Source organism: Hyperolius riggenbachi, chromosome 4 (assembly GCF_040937935.1).
Source record: "Hyperolius riggenbachi isolate aHypRig1 chromosome 4, aHypRig1.pri, whole genome shotgun sequence".
Lineage (NCBI taxonomy): Eukaryota > Metazoa > Chordata > Amphibia > Anura > Hyperoliidae > Hyperolius > Hyperolius riggenbachi.
In genome coordinates, this window is record NC_090649.1 from 19540260 (window position 1) to 19559568 (window position 19309).

General features: G+C 43.2%; 1 pseudogene; it reads left to right on the forward strand.

Moving 5' to 3' along the window:
* The first annotated feature begins 18356 nt into the window (after positions 1-18356).
* On the forward strand, positions 18357-18536 carry LOC137505745 (U2 spliceosomal RNA; annotated as a pseudogene).
* Positions 18537-19309: the final 773 nt, after the last annotated feature.

Here is a 19309-nt window from a genome sequence, read left to right on the forward strand (position 1 = left end):
CACCAAGAAAACAACTTTTACTTACAACTGCCCAAAAAAACAGTGTTACCAGGTTTGTTACTCCCTTTAACACAGCCTGGAATGATATTTATGGAATCTTGAAAAAACATTGGAACATTCTCCAAAATGATCCTGTGGTCAGAAAATGCATTACTGATTGTCCCAGCATAACAGCAAAGCGGGCCCCTACTTTAAAGAACCTATTAAGCAACAGTCATTTCTCAAGGAAGAATAGAAGATCACACTTAAAAGGCAGCCATAGATGTGGGTCATGTAACATCTGCCCTTGGATGAGAACTACCAGAGAATTTGCGAGCAAGAAAACAGGTAAGAGTTATGAAATCAGGGACTTCATAAACTGCCAAAGGGGGTCATATACTTAATAGAATGCTAATCACAACAGAGAAAGAACATGTGTGCATCAACCAAGTGAACCTGACAAATCTGGCTTTGCAAATTTGGCCTATTGGCTAATCACGAGACATTGCTCATGCAAATAAGCATTTGCTTTCGCATGCCTAAATATGCAGGGTCAAAAACCAAAAACCGCAAAACAATCGCCCTGCAGGAATTAGTTCATGCTAAATAGCACTATCCAGGGGCGCCACGAGGAGGCTTCCCATTGCCCCCATACAACCGGGGGGCCGCGGGGGTCCCAGGCACTCTCACCGCCTGGAACCCACACAGCGGCACCCCGGAGGTGGAGGCTGGGGGGTGCAGGCGATCTCCCCAGCGTGGCCAATGCCGGGAAGAGCCGCCCGCACGCACCTCCCAAGATTAAAAACAGGCACTTACCTTGACGTCCATTGCGTTCTGCTATATGCGCATAACCTGGGCGCGACACATAAGGGGCGGACAGGTGCAAATAGCCTGCTCCAGGGCCCTCACCTCCTAAAACAAGCCACTCACTACCTGCCCTCAGAAGAAAGAAATGCAATGCTAATCACAACAGAGAATGAACATGTGTGCATCAACCAAGTGAACCTGACAAATCTGGCTTTGCAAATTTGGCCTATTGGCTAATCACGAGACATTGCTCATGCAAATAAGCATTTGCTTTCGCATGCCTAAATATGCAGGGTCAAAAACCAAAAACCGCAAAACAATCGCCCTGCGGGAATTAGTTCATGCTAAATAGCACTATCCAGGGGCGCCACGAGGAGGCTTCCCATTGCCCCCATACAACCGGGGGGCCGCGGGGGTCCCAGGCACTCTCACCGCCTGGAACCCACACAGCGGCACCCCGGAGGTGGAGGCTGGGGGGTGCAGGCAATCTCCCCAGCGTGGCCAATGCCGGGAAGAGCCGCCCGCACGCACCTCCCAAGATTACTTACTTAATAGAATGTCCATGTGAAAAACAGTTCATAGGTCAAACTAAAAATCAACTCAAGCTGAGACTGCAAAAACATATGTCTACTGTCAGACTATCAGAAGGAGATAGAAGAGAAGGAAACATTTTGACTACCATATCTGAGCATGCATTGGACTTACACAATGGTAATATGCAATATGCCATACTGCGGAAACTGGATGTCAGCTTGTGTTTTGAGCCAGGATATAAGGACATTACGGTGCATTTGCACAATCCCTATCTAGAGACTCGCACTGTTAGGACTTTTCTAAAGCAGTTTTGTGATGCGGTGGATGGGGGGGGAGAAATTATATAACCCGTTTAAGTTTTATAGAGGCAAGTTGCTGTTTAAAGTGATGCTGAAGCAGGACCCGGACGGGTACGGGGGCAGGATGCATCCTCCTGTCTCTTTCACTGGGGGGGGGGGGGGGGGGGTGAGGTGCACCATGACGACAGCCAAAATACTGCCGGTACTGTTATGAGTATGGGCACATCAGGGATGAGTGCCCAAACAAGTCTGTATGCCGCATCTGTAAGCATCATGGTCATATGGCTTCCGAGTGCCCCGCTCCGGTGACCAATGCGGAGCACTTGGCCAGAAGCTGAAAAAAAAATGGGGGAAGAATCTGTTCTCATATGCCAGTTTGGTCAGCGGAGGGAGGCCGGGATGGATGTTTGCTGGCTGGGGTGACAATATTGTACACCCAACACCCTCTGCTTAGGATCGGGTGAGAGAGGAGGGGGGTACTGAGCCGAGGGCAGAGGAGTCTTGTGTGTCTGTCCCGGCTCCCACCCCTTCGGATACTGAGACTGCCGCTGATCAGAAAGTCACAGGTGTGGTTACTAATGTATCTGATGCTGCTGTGGAGGTTAACATTGTTGCGAGTGCTGCGGGTGCGGAGGTCTTTCCTGACACGGTGTGGCTGTGGAGGTCCTGGGGGTGATTGAGGCAATGGAGGTGCAGAGTGAGGAGGATTTGCCTGATGCACAGAGTTTTTATGTGGAGGGGAGTGTAGGGGATGAGAGTGCTGATGCTGTGGGGAGTGCTGTGGCCAGTGCAAGTGAAGAGGTGGAATGTGCTGCTGAGTGGGAGAAATGTGCTGCAGATGTGCCTGCTGTCTCTGGAGTGAGTGAGGAGGGGAGACGTGCTGCCGCTTTGAAGGTGTCAGAGGGCAAGATAGCGGCCGATTCGCCTGTGATGACTGTTGCTAACAAAGTGGTGAGTGGTCTGGCTGCGGAGGGAAAGGTGCCGAAAGGTGGTGTGAGTGGTGCGGAGACTGGCATGCAGAGGAGAGCAGTTATGCCCAATGGTGTGGAAGGCTGTAGGAGCGGGAGTCCTGTGTGGGGCATGGCCTCCGGTGTGGGGGACGTGGCCTCCAGTTCGAATGTCATGGATGCAGCTGCTGCTGGCTCTCGGCTGGTGAGGAGGAGCGGGTTCCCCCCTCCCCCCTCAGGGCACAGATAGAGGTGGAAAGGCCAGAAAGTGGGGTAGTGCAGCAGACAGGACAGAGGAGACCCAGGGGAGGGGAAGGCCAGTGGTAAGGTGCAGAGTGGGGTGGCTGGGAACAGTGGTCCCCCGGGAGGGGGCGGAGCCATGGGGAAGGCAGGTAAGAAGGAGACAGCTGGGAGCAGTGGTCCCACGGGAGAGGGCAGAGTCACGGAGATGCCGAGCAAGAAGGAGACCACTGGGAGCAGTAGTCCCACAGGAGAGGGCGGAGTCAAAGGACAGAAAGGGGAGGAGGAGGTGGTGAAGAGCAGTGGTGGGAGTGACAGTTCATAGAGCCCTGGCACAACAGGCATTCCATCCAATTTTGAGTCACCGGTGGAAGTTGGAGAGTCGGAGTCTGCTGAGGAGATGATGGAGGAGTCAGAGGTTGAGTTGAAGGATTGGGCAGAGGAGGTGGAGAAGGTGGAGCAGATGGAGGTGACTGGTGCTGAGAAAGAGGAGGATTGGGAGATGGTGACCCCAGGACAGCGTGGCCGTGTCAGGAAGGTGGATGAGAAGAGTGCTAAGGTCAATTTAAAAGAGGCGGATGAAATGTGTGTTTGTTTTTAATGGCATTTTGCAGTTTGAGTAAGGGGTTCACCCCGAAACAGCGGTCTGTCACTGCTGCCAATTTCATGGAATAAAGAGCTATAATACTTTAAGTGGTGCCGGCCCGTTTGGTGTTAATTGACGGGAGCTCCCCAGGAGGCACTGGGGTTTTTAGGCATTGGCACGCAAACCATTTTTTCTAATTTTTTTCCTGGTGCTCCTCTCCATCTGTTTGTGGTGTTACTGGAGTGCCTCAGAGAGTGAGCACAGATATACTTCTTCGGGTAAACATGGCTACCCCGATGTCTTTTGCTACAGTGTGCAACAAGCTGGTGAAATATTGGCTCTTCTTACTAAGGAGGTTCCATATCTGAGGACACCGGATGCCAAACCCCTGCAGCACGATCTGGAGATTCTCAAGAAAAGGAGAATTAATTTGAATTTCCATGCTGAAACATTGGGTGAATATCGCTGGGTGCGGAGGATCCCGAGAGCCATGAGATCACAGGTGGCTCCGGTGATGTTTTCACAAGACCCTGAGTTCACAGGCATCTGGGAATGCATCTGGAACAAGGCGTCGTATGATGCAATGCTCCACACAATCGTGAGGATCCATAAGGAGTTAGTGATCCTGGAAAATAAAATAGTCGCTGACTCAACAACTGGAGAAGGTTTTACCGGTTGATCAGTTCTTGGAATACATGACCTCCCTTAAAGTTAAAATGGAGACCTTCACTAAAACTGTGGAAGCTGAGAAGAAAAGCAAGTTCACACAAGATTCTACTGATTATACTTCTAGGTTTGTGTATTCTTGGCAGAGGTCTGCTGGTTCACGCAGACCCACACCAAAAGGAAGACCCCCCGGGGTAAGAAACCACGTGATCCTACAGAGGCTCAAACTGAGTCTGATGTAGCCTCTGATGCATCAGATGGTATTTCCAGAGAAGGGTCCCCAAACGCCAACCAAGGGGCCGTCGGAGGAGAGGAGGGTGCCGATACCAGTGGAACCAACAAGCGAGGACGCAACATAAGCCCGAGAGTCCTGAGGAAGAGACACTAAGAGAATCTCTGGTGGTCAACATCAGCTCCTACACATTGACCACTGATGAAGAGAGTGCTCAAATTGGGTTTGTCGTTTTGTCCCACTCACTACCCTGATTTTTTTTGTTCTTGACCAGGAACGTTATCGTTTTTTTCCGTTTAATCAAGTTAAAGTATTTTTTTGCATCCCTGCCGCAGTTTCCATCATCTGCCTCCACGCCTGAGGGGTGTTTTAGGTTGCAGGACTATAGACTAGGAGATGTGGAATCCTTGGAAAAAGATTTTGCACAAGGGAAGGTAGGGGTGGGCTGCAAATTATCTTCAGGTAAACAGGCTGCCTTGAAATCTGTACAGGAGAATACTGCCATCACCATCCGCCCCGCGGACAAAGGGGGTCCGGTGGTGGTGATGGGCTCTGTCATGTATGAGGAGGAGGTATATTGGCAGCTGGCAGACAGTCATGTTTATGAGATAATTGATTATGATCCTGTGTTTATACGTGGTAAAATTGATGGTGTATTAAATTCAGCACTTACAAAGGGCATCATAGATGTTGGCTTATTTAAATTCCTTAGGGAAGATTTCCCGGCCACACCCCATCTATATATTTTACCTAAAATACACAAGAGGCTGGATAGTCCTCCAGGCAGACCAATTGTATCTGGAGTGGGTTCGATCTTTGTACCGTTAGCAACATTCCTGGATGGCCTATTACAGCCTCTTGTTCAAGCTGTACCTTCTTACTTGCGTGACACTGGGACGTTCGTGGAGAGATTGCAGAACTTGGGTGATGTGGGGGATGATGTAATTTTGGTTACCCTTGATGTCGAGAGCCTCTACACCTCCGTCCTGCATGATGATGGGGGTGTAGAGGCTGTCGACTTGTTTATGATGACTAGGTTGGATCTCACAGTGGAGCAGAGACGGTTTGCTGTTCATTTGCTCGAGATTGTGTTAAAATGTAACAATTTTCCCTTCTCAGGGAGGTTCTACATGCAGAAACGGGGGACGGCCATGGGGTCGAATGTGGCCCCCTCCTACGCAAATTTGTTCATGGCGCTCTATGAGGAGGCCTTTGTATACACCAATTCTTTATTCCACCGGCACGCATTGTGCTGGTGGAGATTTATTGATGACATCTTTTGCATGTGGAGGGGGCCGCATTCGGCCCTTTTGGAATTTGTCTCCCAACTGCATGGAGTTTACCCACATATCAAATTGACTATCCACGCTGATCCAGTGGCCATTCCTTTTTTGGACACTCTGGTCACCTTGGATGGGGGCACTTTCTCCACTGACTTGTATTTTAAACAGACTGATAGAAATTCAGTGTTACATTTTAAGAGAGTTTCCATCCGGATAGTACTAGGGAAAGTATTCCCATGAGCCAACTTTCAAGGGTTTCAAGAATAGTGAGTGAGGATTCTAGGAGGTTGGTGAGAGGTGATGAAATGAGGAATAAGTTCAGAGCCCATGGTTATCCCGAGCGAACGTTTCAGGATAAACCAAGAAAGAACTCTAGGAAGTTAGGCCCCAGGATTCCTTTCATTTCTATGTTCAGTGCCTGCAGTGATTTTATTGCACGTTCGATATGCAGACACTGGCGTATAGTAAGCGAAGGTCTCCCATCTGTCCCTGAATTGCGGTATCCACCTCTTATGTCTTTTCAGAGGGCTCCAACAGTATGGGACAAGATTGCTCCAAAGGTCAAACGACAGACTATCACAGGCACGATGGGAATGTATCCCTGTCTTGCTTGTCATATGTGTGGTCATGTGATGAAAGGTGATACCTTTCATCACCCCTCCTCTGGTGTCCCCTTCAAAATACGAGGTTGTTACAGCTGTGATTCCACTTATGTGGTGTATTTGATTAAATGTCCATGTGGGCTTGCTTACGTGGGGAAAACTCAGCGATTAAAAGATCGCATCTCATCCCACAAACCGACCATATGGAATCCTGATTGTACGTTAGCCATAGCTGAACACTTCCACACACAGACACACAATTGAGGGTGACTGATTGATGGGGTACCAGCTAATTGGAGGGGTAGTGACCGCGATAGGGCATTACTTAAAAAAGAGGCGTTTTGGATTCACAAGTTGGGAACCTGTGGAAGGGGAGGACTCAACAGGGAATATGATTTGAGCTTTTGCATTTGAGCTTGCTGTGGTATTGGATGTAGGCGGTTCATGTTTATGTATTTCTTTGATTTGTATTGATATACTGATTGTTGCTCTCTATTTCTACAGATGATGCTTTTATGTGATCCAGATGTGGACCTGAGTGGAACTTAGAAGACTATTTTGTCATCTTCTTAATACGGATTGCGGTCTATGATGTGTAGGTAGGATTAATATTCATTATAGGAGGGATCTCCTTATTGTTATATCTACTTGAGACCTGCATTCTGTATGTGTTTATATTTATGTCAGTCTCCGGGCTTATCTTTATTTTACTGTCCCTTCGTTTATGTTTTTACATGCTGGCTACTCCCTCTGATGACAGATGTCCGCTGGGACGCTTCTGCGCTCCATGCTGGGAGCGCTGCGTTACAGATGGCGCACTGTGGTCGCCTCTATGCTCTGCTCTGGGAGCGATGCGCTCCGGGCGGCGCATTGTGGATACAGCGACCATGTGATCAGGAAGGAGGAAGTGCCTGCTTTGCTAGACATAACGCGATTGGCCAGGACATGATGACACGTATGGTGGGCGTATGAGTTATACGAGCGTGTTGATCCAACGGCTGGCGTTTTCTTGTATATGGGACTGCCGGTAAGATTTTGACTGCAAACGCACCTTGAACCCAAACAGAAGCTCTGCATATACACCAAATGGGTTCAAGGCGCGTTTGCAGTTTCTGGGGGGGGGGGGGCTCAGCGCACCTCTGATTGTAGGCCATTCGGAAATGGTCTGGTGATGCGCTGGGCCACCTTGTACGCAATTTTCAATTTTTGATTTTACTTGGTAGTGCACCCAGGCTATGCATATGCATAGGTTAGGATTTAGTTAGTGTTAGGTCCCCTCCCATATGAGGATGACTTCTTCGCAGTGGGAGGGACGAGTACTTAACAAGTTGCATGCAAGCTGTTACGGAAACCAACATCCTCCAGTGGTAGACAGGTCATGTGTATGCTAGGTGTGTATTTTATCCCACAAGTGGGGCTTGCACTCTTTTGCAGGTAGGCACTTATCTGTTTTTAAGTAGCGCTGTTCATTTCCCTGCTATGTACTAATTGAATTCATTTTTTGTCAGCTGCTCCCACTTAGCAGCCTTGCTTTCAGTGTATATGCAGAGCTTCTGTTTGGGTTCAAGGTGCGTTTGCAGTTTCTGGGGGGGGGAGGGGGGGGGGGGGGGGGCTCACCGCATCTCTGATTGGATGCCATTCGAAAGCGGCCTGGTGATGCGCTGATCCACCTTTTGCGCAATTTTCAATTTTCGAGGCAACCATATGGTTTGAATGTATATTTCTCCCTTAGGAGCTTTCTTTAATATCTGCATGGTTAGGGAACTGATACTTCCGTTACCCCTGTCCCCTGATAAGAGGAAATAAAGTTTTTCATGTATGACCTCTACTAATTGATTATCATCAATATGATTATCAATTTGGTAGTCATTTGATGGTACATCATGATTCTAGTTTATTGACCCTTTTCATTTTTCCTTATTTGGGTGTGCCTGTAAGGTATGATGGAACTTGTGGTTGGTTAAATTCTAGGTTAATTGTGTGTTCCTAGCCTTAAAGTTGCTATTATTGATATACTAAATAGTCTACTGCAGCCCCTTTATTGTGTAAAGAAATATATAGCCTTCATCTGGATAAGTCATCCAAGATTTTGAAAGAATTAGAGGATTTTGACTTAGTTGACATTTGGAAGAAAATGAATGATGAAGCAGAGGGCTTCACATGGGGGAATGTAAAGAAAAGGAGCAGGACTGACTTTTGCTTTGCATCTAAAGAGGTGGAAGTGGAGAATATGATAAAATAATTTGTTGCAAAATTTTAACTGGTATGAAGTAAAAAGATGGAAAGAGGATACTAGAAAATAAATATGAGCATGTTGGATGAGAGGGAAGTATGTATGGCATTTGGGAAAATTATGTGAGATGGAGAGAGAGAAAATATATGTTTAAAAATAAAAGTGAATGGGCGGGGGGGGGGGGGGATGATGCAAATTAGAAATAATGGATATTTTTGTAAAAAGGTAACAGAAAAAAGGAGAATAAAAAAAGAGACTATAATTTCTTAAATAAGAGACTGTAGTGAGTGGTTACTCAAGACCAGGGAGTATGAACATAATATTGATGAAGATTTAAGTAAGGTGAAGGAGGATATTAACCTCCCTGGCGGTCAATTAAATTCGCCAGGGAGGCAGTGCAGCACTATTTAAATATTTTTTTTAATTATGGAGCTAGCCTAGTGCTAGCTTCATGATAGCCGCTGAGCAGCAGCATCCCCCCACCCACTCCGATCGCCTCCGGCGACAAGGCCCATCAGGAAATCCCATTCTGAATGGGATTTCCTTTAGGGATTCCCCCGTCCCCATGCCAACGGGCGCGATGACGTCATAGACATCGTGACGTCAGAGGGAGTCCTGATGCACCACTCAGCGCTGCCTGGCACTGATTGGCCAGGCAGTGCACGGGGTGTCGGGGGGGGGGCACCCTCTAACGCGGCGGGTAGCGGCGAATCGGCGTGGAGCAGCGGCGATTGTAAGTAACACACAGCTAGCAAAGTGTATAAAAAATATGCAAATCGGCCCAGCGGGGCCTGAGCAATCCTCCGCAGCGGCTTACCCCGTGTCCAGCACGGGGTTACTGCTAAGGAGGTTAATAAATTGATAAGAAAAAGAGGAAAATAAATGATATTTAATTTAAGAGTAAAGGAAGTAGAAGAATGTGAAACATGCTCTTGATGATATTTAAGAAATGTAAAGCAAATAAAAAAATAGTTGAGATTGAAGGTGAAAATAATATAGAAGGTATTAAAAGAAAAAAAATAAAGTATGACTATTATGATGATTTATTTAAGGAAAAAAAAATGGATGAAAATTGTATAAGCTCATTTTTAGAGAAAATATAATGCAAGCTTGATAGAGACGATAAAGCGGTACTAGACAGATAAACTACAATAAAAGATACAATAAAAGATACAACAAAACTTTTTTAAAGAAAACAAAAACACCAGATAGTGATGGTTAAAGGCCCATTTCCACTTGTGCCGCACGCGTCAGCGAGATGAGCAGCGGGACTTCCAGGTGTGCGAGACCGCAGGCGAATCCCAGAAGCTGTGCCATGTACGGCTATGGGATTCGCAGCCTCCCGCACGAAATCTGTGGGCAGTGTCAGCCGAATCGCTATTTTCCTATGGCAGAGTTTCCCCGCGCGATTTGCCCGCGGGGAAACTGCAGATTCGGAGCGGTTTCCCATAGAATTTTATAGAACATTTTGCAGTATTATTAAAGATGATTTTATGGGGGTGCTTTAAGATACTATTGGAAAAAAAATAATTGCTAGAATCACACAAGGATATGTAAAATTAATTTATAAGAAAGGAGAAAGTAAAAAATTATAGGCCAATTACATTGTTAAATAATTATAAAATTTTAGCTAAATTATTTGCCAATAGAGTGAAATCGGTTGCACATAAAATCATAGAAACGGTACAGGCATGTGCAATACAAGGGAGAACAAGCTGGGAAAATGTAATTCAAATAAGAGATGCACTTCACAATGCAATAAATCGGGATCAGGCAATAGCTGTATTGAGTTTTGATTTTGAAGAAGCATATAATAGGGTGAACCATTTTATGTTTAGGGTTTTAGCAGAATTAGGTTTTTCACAAGCATTTATTGTGTGGTTAGTTTTTTTTTATAATGATGTTTTTAGTAATGTATTAGTAAATGGTTTTAAAACTGAAAACAAATTACTGGTTAAATTGGGAGTATGACCGGGATGCCAAATGTCGCCATTACTTTTTGTTTGCACAATTGAACCATTATTGATAACTCTAAGGAGGGATAAAGTGGTTAGAGCATATGAGGTACCGGGTGGAGGTGGGAAGAGTATCCAAACATTGGCGTACATGGATGATGTACAGTTTTATGTGTAAATAATAGGGCAATTAAGAGCAGTTTTTATAGCAACGTGTTTTAATATGGCGGACGGTTTTAAAGTTAATGTTGAAAAAAAGATGATATTAAGCTATTCAATAACTTTCTTAAGGAACATTCACTGGTTGACACCTAGAGAGAATATAATGGTTCAAAAAGGGGATATACCTTCCATTCCTCTACACATAATTCCTACTCCAGAATTGTTCTAATTCTTATATCCTCTAGATGTATACCAGCTTTAACCACTTGCCGACCAATTGGTTTCCCATTGATCTGTGCTGGGTGGGCTCTCCAGCCCACAGCACAGATCGTGTTGCAGGCAGGGCGATCAGACTTCCCCCTTTTTTCCCCACTAGGGGGATGTCCTGCTGGGGGGGTGTGATCACTGCCGCTCTGCTGTGCCTTGTGGGGGAAGGGGGGCTCCTCAAAGCCCCCCTCCGCAGCGCTATTCCCTCTTCTTCCCTCCCTCTCCTGGGCATTGTGGGTGGTACAGGACGGCGATACGTCCTGTACCGCCTCTGATAGGCTTTAGCCTATCAGACGGCGGCGATCCCCGGCCTATCAGAGGCCAGGGATCGCCGATCTCCTTTACGGCACTGCTGCAGCGCCGTGCAGTGTAAACACTGGGGATTTCTTCCCCGCGTGTTTACATTTCGCCTGCGAGCCGGAGGCTCTCAGGCAGTTCACAGAGACACCTTTCGTGAACTGACATGGAACGGCCACTCGAAAGAGCAGCCGTTTCCATGGAAACCCGCAGACAACCAGTTTACGCCAATCGGCATTAGCTGGTCGTCAAGAGGTTAATGTACTCAAGACACCTACTCTCCACTTGGTCTGATCATGACCCTGTTATGACCGTGCTGAGGTCTTCCGTCCCAAAGACTACACGCTCACCTTGGAGGCTCAATGAGTCGCTAATTGTCAATCCTGAGGTAAGAGATCAGGTGACCACATGTATACAAAAATATTTTCAAGAGAATGACACACCGGAAGTTGGTCCTGGTACTTGCTGGGCTGCCCATAAGGCAGTGGTAAGAGGTGAACTCATTAGAATCTCCTCTAAACATAAAAAAGATAAATCTATAATCCTAGCCAATATAGAACATAAGATTCTCTCCATACAGCAATTGAATCAAATTAATCCCACAAGATTCCTACAGAAACAAATAGCTGACCTACAGCTTCAGGCTAATACAAGTTTGGAGGCTGATACAGAAAAGGCCTTGAGATGGATTGGTGCTAAAGCGTATGTGCAACTAAAAGCCAAAACTTGGCTAGCTTAGAAACTACGCTCTAGACAGACCCTAAATAATATTGTAAAGATCCGTGAAGACCCTAAATAATATTGTAAAGATCCGTGACACTAATGGTAAGATAACCTCTGAACCAGAGAAAATGTATGACACTTTTTTGTATTATTATAAGAGACTATACTCAGACTCCCCCAAGGAAAATGAGGAAGGAGACGTTATTCTAAAAGAAAATATGTTTAGTACTCACTGACCCAAGAGGCTGCTAAGTCCCTAAATATACCTGTCTCATATGATGAACTACATGAAGTGATTAAACATTTAAAGCTCTCCAAGGCCCCTGGCCCAGATGGCTTTTCAGCTATCTACTATAAAAATGTTGAGGATATTCTTTCTCCCCATCTGATTAAGTTTTATCATTTTATGTTGAAGGGGGTCACCCGCCTCCTGAATTTTTGGCATCTGCTATTTGTGTTATTCACAAACCCCCTAGAGATCCATTGTCTACGAAAAACTACAGGCCAATCTCCTTGTTAGGTGTGGACTATAAAATATTTACGTCAATTTTAGCTCTTAGATTAAATACTGTTCTCCCCTCACTAGCACATAAGGACCAAGTTGAGTTTATCCCCCATAGGCAGGCCCCTGATAATATAAGAAAACTATTAAATCTTCAACATTGTTGTATTAGAACTTCTTAAAGGCTAGCTGCTCTATCATTGGACATGGAAAAAGCCTTTGATAGCGTTAAATGGCAGTATATGTTTTCCACCCTCACTAGATTTGGATTTAAGGGAGAATTTATGAATGCAGTTTAAGTTTTATACTCTTTCCCATCAGCTTATCTTAAGCTCCCAGCCCAATCACAATCTTATTTTCCAATATTAAGGGGAACGAGGCAGGGGTGCCCCCTTTCACCTGGTATTTTTGCATTGTCAATAGAGCCTCTTGCAGTTAAAATTAGAAACTCACCTGAAATTTTAGGGGTTAAGGTAGGTAAAACTGAACATAAGGTCAGTCTGTTTGCGGACGACATCCTCCTTACTCTCACTTCTCCACATGCGTCTCTTCCTAACCTCCTCGATATTATAAGCAGATTTTCTGGCCTTCATTTGAACTTGGAGAAGTCGGAATTAATGGTTTTGGGCATGCCACACCAAGAAGCTCAAGGTCTTGCTCACTCCTTAGGATTAGTCTTCCAGCCTAAACATTTAAAATATTTGGGCATTCAACTCCCAGTTGATCCATCTAAGATCTACGAGATTAACTATCCTGCCATGTACAGGAAATTGCAGTCTGATCTAGAACAATGGTTCTCATATCCTTTATCCCTGTCAGGAAGAGTAAATGCCATTAAGATGATGTTGTTTCCAAGACTATTGTACTTGTTCAGAGTCCTTCCAATTCCTACTAAAATGGGTGTGTTATCACATTTTCAAAAGGCCATACATAAATTCATATGGAAATCAAGGAGAGCAAGAATAAATTATGTTACCTTGGCAAGGCCCAAATCACTGGGAGGTCTTAACCTACCAATATTAAAACATTATACAGCCGCCAGAGTAGCTCAACTGGCATTAGCCAATTATAACAACATAGAACCAATATGGGTTGACAGAGTCAGCCTTATTAAATCCAACGTCCTTACAGGGATGCATGTGGGCCAATACTGTCCCGATTCGAAAGATTTGTTTAGTTTCACCAATAACTGCATATTCATTGGCTTTGTGGAATAAAGTCAGATTCTTACATAAACTTCAAGCACAGCCTAGTTGTATGACAAAAATTCTAGGAAATCCCAGTTCCCCCCCTGGCTTAAATCTTCAACATTTCCAAGGGTGGGTTAACGTGTTTGATAGAGTGGGTAAGATCATTCTATCTAGAGCACAGAATTCCAGCAGCTGAAATATCACGAGCCTCGCAAATATTTGAATATCTGAATTCTCTAGACTCTACTCGTGAAGTGGTAATATATACTCCCTTTGAGTCCAGATGTAAGAATGGTATTTTGCATAAGGGACTTATTTCAGACATCTATAGCACCCTTACCTTACATTCTCAAGACACTAAGCTTAAATTTCAATCCACATGGGAAGGTGAACTTAATAGAACAATGACAGAGGCCAGGTGGACGCATTTGTGTACTACACTCCTTAAAGGGAGTCTTTATTATTCTTCAATAGAGACCGCTCTTCGGTTGTTACATAGAACCTACTACACTCCTGTAAGGATACATGCTTTTGATCCATCCAAATCTGACCTATGTTACAGGGGATGTAAAATGAAGGGAGATATTTTACACATGTGGTGGTCTTGTCCTAAAGCATCTCTATACTAGACTAATATATGGAAAAGGGTCACCCAGATACTAGAAATTTCATCCCCACTGGACGTGTCGGTAGCATTACTAGGTAACAGACCTTCAAATGTCACGTCACGAGAAAATAAATTGATACACCATATCATGGCTCTCGCCAAGCGTAATTTGGCCTTCAACTGGAAATCCCCAACATTACTGGAAGATACCTTTTTTAGTCAACTTAACACTGTTATGTTGTCTGGACATATACAAGCTAAATTGAATTATCAAATTGAGGCCTTTGTTAGTTTGGGATCCTTGGATCACATGGCAGGATAAGGGGTTATCTTACACCTTGCATACCTTTTAATCCTTTGGATTGTTCAGGGGCAGAGAACTCAAAAGTATTATAAGTGGCTTATCACTAGATGGCCTTGGGGGGTAGGGGAGAAATGGAAGCATCGATGAAACAACTGTTGCATACAATATAACTTTGTCTAGGTTCCTGGGTTAGTGTTACTTAATCTTTCTTTTTTCTTTTCCTTTTTCTCTCTCTTTTTCATTTCTTTCTCCTTTAACTTTAAATCTCAGTTTCTATTCAGGAAGTGCCCCATTGGCATTTTGTGGCACCCCCACTCATGGGCCTTCCTTATTTCTCTATATCCTTTTTCTACTCTTTGGTCTGTCTTATCTTATCCTCTCTTGGAATAAAATCAATAAAATGTGTGTTTAATTAGCTCTGTACAAAAGTATATTGTGATAATGAGAAGTTATGAAAAAGTAGCAAGTTATGTTTGAATAATCTTGACATTGTTATTCTACATTTCTGATCTATGTAACTTTTTGCATATCCCCTGAGGAGGCTTTACTTGCGCAATGTTTATAATATTTTATGTGAACTTTTACAACTAATAAACACCCTTGAAACAGAAACAAAAGAAGATGTGATGTGTTTTTGGAGGTTGAGAAGATTAACAATAACAGGAAAGGTGTTAATCTTGAAAGCTATTGTTTTGACAATTATACCCAAGTTTAATATTTTACCTAAGTGATTTGTGGGTGAAAAGATTTATTAGAGATATTTATTTTTATATGGATATCAAAAATGGAAAAATCTAAAATAAATGTGTGGAAGACAATAGAACATGGAGGGAGAAAAGTTCCCTATATAATATTTTTGAGCATCAAATATGTGGCTTTTATTTTTTTAAAACCAGATTTCGTGATTGTGTATTCTATAGAAGTGGATGGCTTGTAAGAACATTTGGTTTGATGGTTTTAGATAAAGCAAGACCTTATAACTTTAACCTTTTAGGTTTTTATACAACTTTATTGAAAATAATTAAGATGTATGACTTGGGAAACTTTACAACAGAAGAGATGGCCAATGCAAAATATACAGAAAAATAAATCAGAAGTAAAGAGGCAATATAATTAATAGAGTGTTATAATGAAAAAAATAATGAAGATAATATGGAATATGGTAGTAAATAAATATTTAACCAACAGTCAAAAAGACGTGGCGTGGGCCATCATTCATAACTGTGTTCCTGTACGGGATTTTCAACATAGAAGAGGTTATTAACCTCCTTGCCGGTCCAATTCCCGCCGGCAAGGAGGCAGCACAGCACTTTTTTTTTTTTTTTTTCAAATCATGTAGCGAGCCCCAGTGTCAAAAACCTGAGCGGTTTTTGCCTTTTTCATGATTGCTAACTCAGTAAAGGACCAGCCCTTAAAGCGTTGCTATCATATAAATCCGGCATAGTGGGGTCTGAACCCTCTATAACAGTAATTATAGATTGACGGTATACCTTGAAATGAATCAGAGCACTCAGTATATGATTTTATATAAAAAATTGTATTTGCTTATCATACAGCATATATACAAAATATGAACAGTTCCAAGTAGTGTTTCCTTATTAACAGTATTCCATTTTATCAAGGCTTTAGAGCCAAGCAATTATCAATCTTCTAAGTACATTCAAAAAGTAATATAATGGTTGTGTTATGTAGAATAAGATCAAAAGTAGTCTCATCTGTATCAATAGCTGTGTATCTAGTAGCTGTGTAAAACTTGTAGTAATCTTCTTAAAGAAATAGCATAAAAAATAGCTTCTAAAAAAACTTCTTGCTAACATCTTAACAAAACTTAATGCTGAAAAATTAATAAAGTAAATCACCAGAATATTAAGCATATTACCCCTTCTCTGTCATCTCTTCAGCATCTAGAACCACGTGTGGGAAGGTAGCTTCTGCCTCATGCGTCTTCTCAGGAGATTGTTGGGCTTCTGCAAACTATGAGCTTTCAGCTTCTACCTTTATAGGGGTTGGAGGCAATATGGCTGCCTAATCTGGACTTTCCCTGAATCCCAGGCTCTGATTGGCTAAAGCTTTCGTGCGTCAATGCTTTATCATGTTTTGATTACCTAAGTCACAATATTATTGTTTATAAATTCTTAATTACCTTATCTTGTGGGAATTAACGTCATTTGGAGTGCTTGACATTTTGTTTAGGTCATTTCTGACGCACGTAATTAAAAATGGACGTCAACAGCCATCTTGTCTGTTGGCTGACCCAGACATGGAGACCAAACAATGTCATTCATGACGCATTTCTGATAAAGTGTTCGCTGCTAATTATGTTGGAATGTCTTGGTACTTCCCCAGACATGAGATTGGTCAGGTTGACCCTAAACACTGTAACCAGACCTGTGAGAGCCTTCAGCAATTTAAGGCTTATTAAAACATACATGGCTTCTAATATACTTATTTAAATATAAAGCTTATTATATAATTCTTCTTAAAACAATGAATCATATAAGGAACAATTACATATTAAATCTTAATAATATAAAATCAATGTCTATATTTTTGTCTTTCTTATAAAATAAATATTATATGTCTAACCGGCAGGGGTCAGCCTTTCATAACAAATAACAAACAGTATTCATAATGTTGATTTCATAAGACCGCCAGGTGGCATCATGGTCCTAAATACGGGACAATACAAAAACCTTGGAACTTATTGACATTCCAAAGGACAATCATAGTCAAAACATGGCATTATTTCTTGCTGGCTGCAATGGCCTTCAAGCCATGGAACATGTAAACATCTTCTAGCTTGCAAATTAAAATAACCTTATAAAAGTTTCACTGTCTATCTCACTGGCAGAATGCAGTTTACATGTAATTCAAAGTAATACATTCTTTTATTTAGGGTTTTACAATAACTATTTCTTTCTTTAGAAGGACTGTATTGATCATTAATATTTAGATTAATAATATCTGTGTGTAATAATTATGTGCATTTATAATTGCTGCAGTAATGTGAGTTTTAAACCCGAATTCTGTCTTACACATACTGTGCAGTCTAACCTTGGCATTAACAAAGAATGTTTTGGCTTCTTGTAACCAGTACATCAACAATCTTCCAGCTTGCAAGTTAAAATCTTCTAAGCTTTACAGCCTGGAATATGCTCAGTCACTTAGCAATATTAAAGAAGTACTATATCTTTACAGTTCACATTGAAATTTTGCATAGAACATTAAAGCTTAAACCATATACTTATGACATCTTTTCCTGCATAAATAAAACCGCTAGAATTCTGACACCAGGGCTCGCTACATGATAGCCGCTGAGTGGCGGCATCCCCCCACCCACTCCGATCGCCTCCGGCGATCAGAGTAAGCAGGAAATCCAGTTCAGAACGGGATTTCCTGCAGGGCTTCCCCGGTCGCGTAACACATGCAGCTAGCAAAGTGGTAGCTGCGTGTAGGAAAAAAATTAAGCAAATCGGCCCAGCGGGGCCTGAGAAATCCTCCTGCGCAGGTTACCACGAGCTGAGCTTCGGATAACCGGCAAGGAGGTTAAGAAATGCAAGATGCCAGAGAGAGGGATGTAGACAAGATGAAACATATGCACTTTATATGGAATTGCATTTTTGCACAAAATTCTGGAAAAGTGTTTGTGTGGTTATGAAAGATTACGGGATTGAAATTATGAGGTGGTAGTTTATGGATGAAAGATTGATTGTGAGATGGTAAAATAAAAATAGTATGGCAAATCATTATGCAAAAAAACTTGTGGGAAATAAGAAATTTTAGTATTTAAGAAAGAAGAAAGTACAAAAGGAAGCCTATAAGATGGTTCTAGCTAAAATGTATGTGTACTATTTATGTGAAAATAAAAGAGTAGAAGAAGCAGATGAAAAATGGAAAATAAAAAATGAAGTTGTAAAATTTGATTGCAAGATAGCAAAAAAATAAATTAAATAAAATTAAAAAAAAAATCTGTTCTTATCAGTTTAATATCTGATACGCTCCCTATCTGGGGACCATATATTAAATGGATTTTTGGAACAGGGAGATGGAAGAAGAGCTTGCTCTGTCCACTCCGCGCATCGACCTGGTATTGCAGTACCTCCAGGACCGGTGCACTACTCTCTCTTACTGGTGTCAAAAAACAGATCAAAACTACTCAAATACCTGGCTGACTAAGTGGAGGGAAGTCTAATGTAGAAATTAAGTGTCCCTCTGCAAAGTGTACTTTGGCTGAATTTCCCAGTAACAAGCGCTGTTTTGTCCCCCTTCCTGCCCAGCTGTGTGCTCTATGTCTGTGCTGCTACTGCATTGTTTCAAGTTGTGTCTGCTTTGTTTGTGCATCTGTGTCATTTATTGAGTCCGTATTTCGCCTGGCTAAAAGAACCAGAGAACAGACAAGAAAAGAAGATGGAAAAAAACCACAAAAAAACAAAACTTTTTTTTAAAATTTTGCTTTGGTTGAACTTGGCTTGAGCTGCGCAGTTGCTGCGGCCAAAAGAACCATGACCGGACCACTTTTCTTCATGTTTGCACTTTGCACCTGCAGGAGAAGCAGCAGCAGCACCCCTCCCCTGGAGAGCTGCCAGCGGACTGGCAGGCAAAGCCCTGGCTGCAGCCCCTTATATAGCTGCCTGGGCCCAGGGCATTGTGACATCATCGGTTGACTTCCTGTGAGCACCTGCCTGCTCAGGTGCCTGCATCAGTGGCAGGCTGTGAGTGTGTGTAGCAGGCAAGGAAGGCAACTCTTGTTTAGGCTCTCCACTCCACGGCCTGTGTCTCCCTCTTGTGGCACAGCGCGCACGTCCAGACAGAGAGATTAAGAGGAAGGAGGATGAACGAAGATAGACGCACTGTGTTTTCAAACAGCCAGAGCAAGCCTGCCAGGCTAGAGACT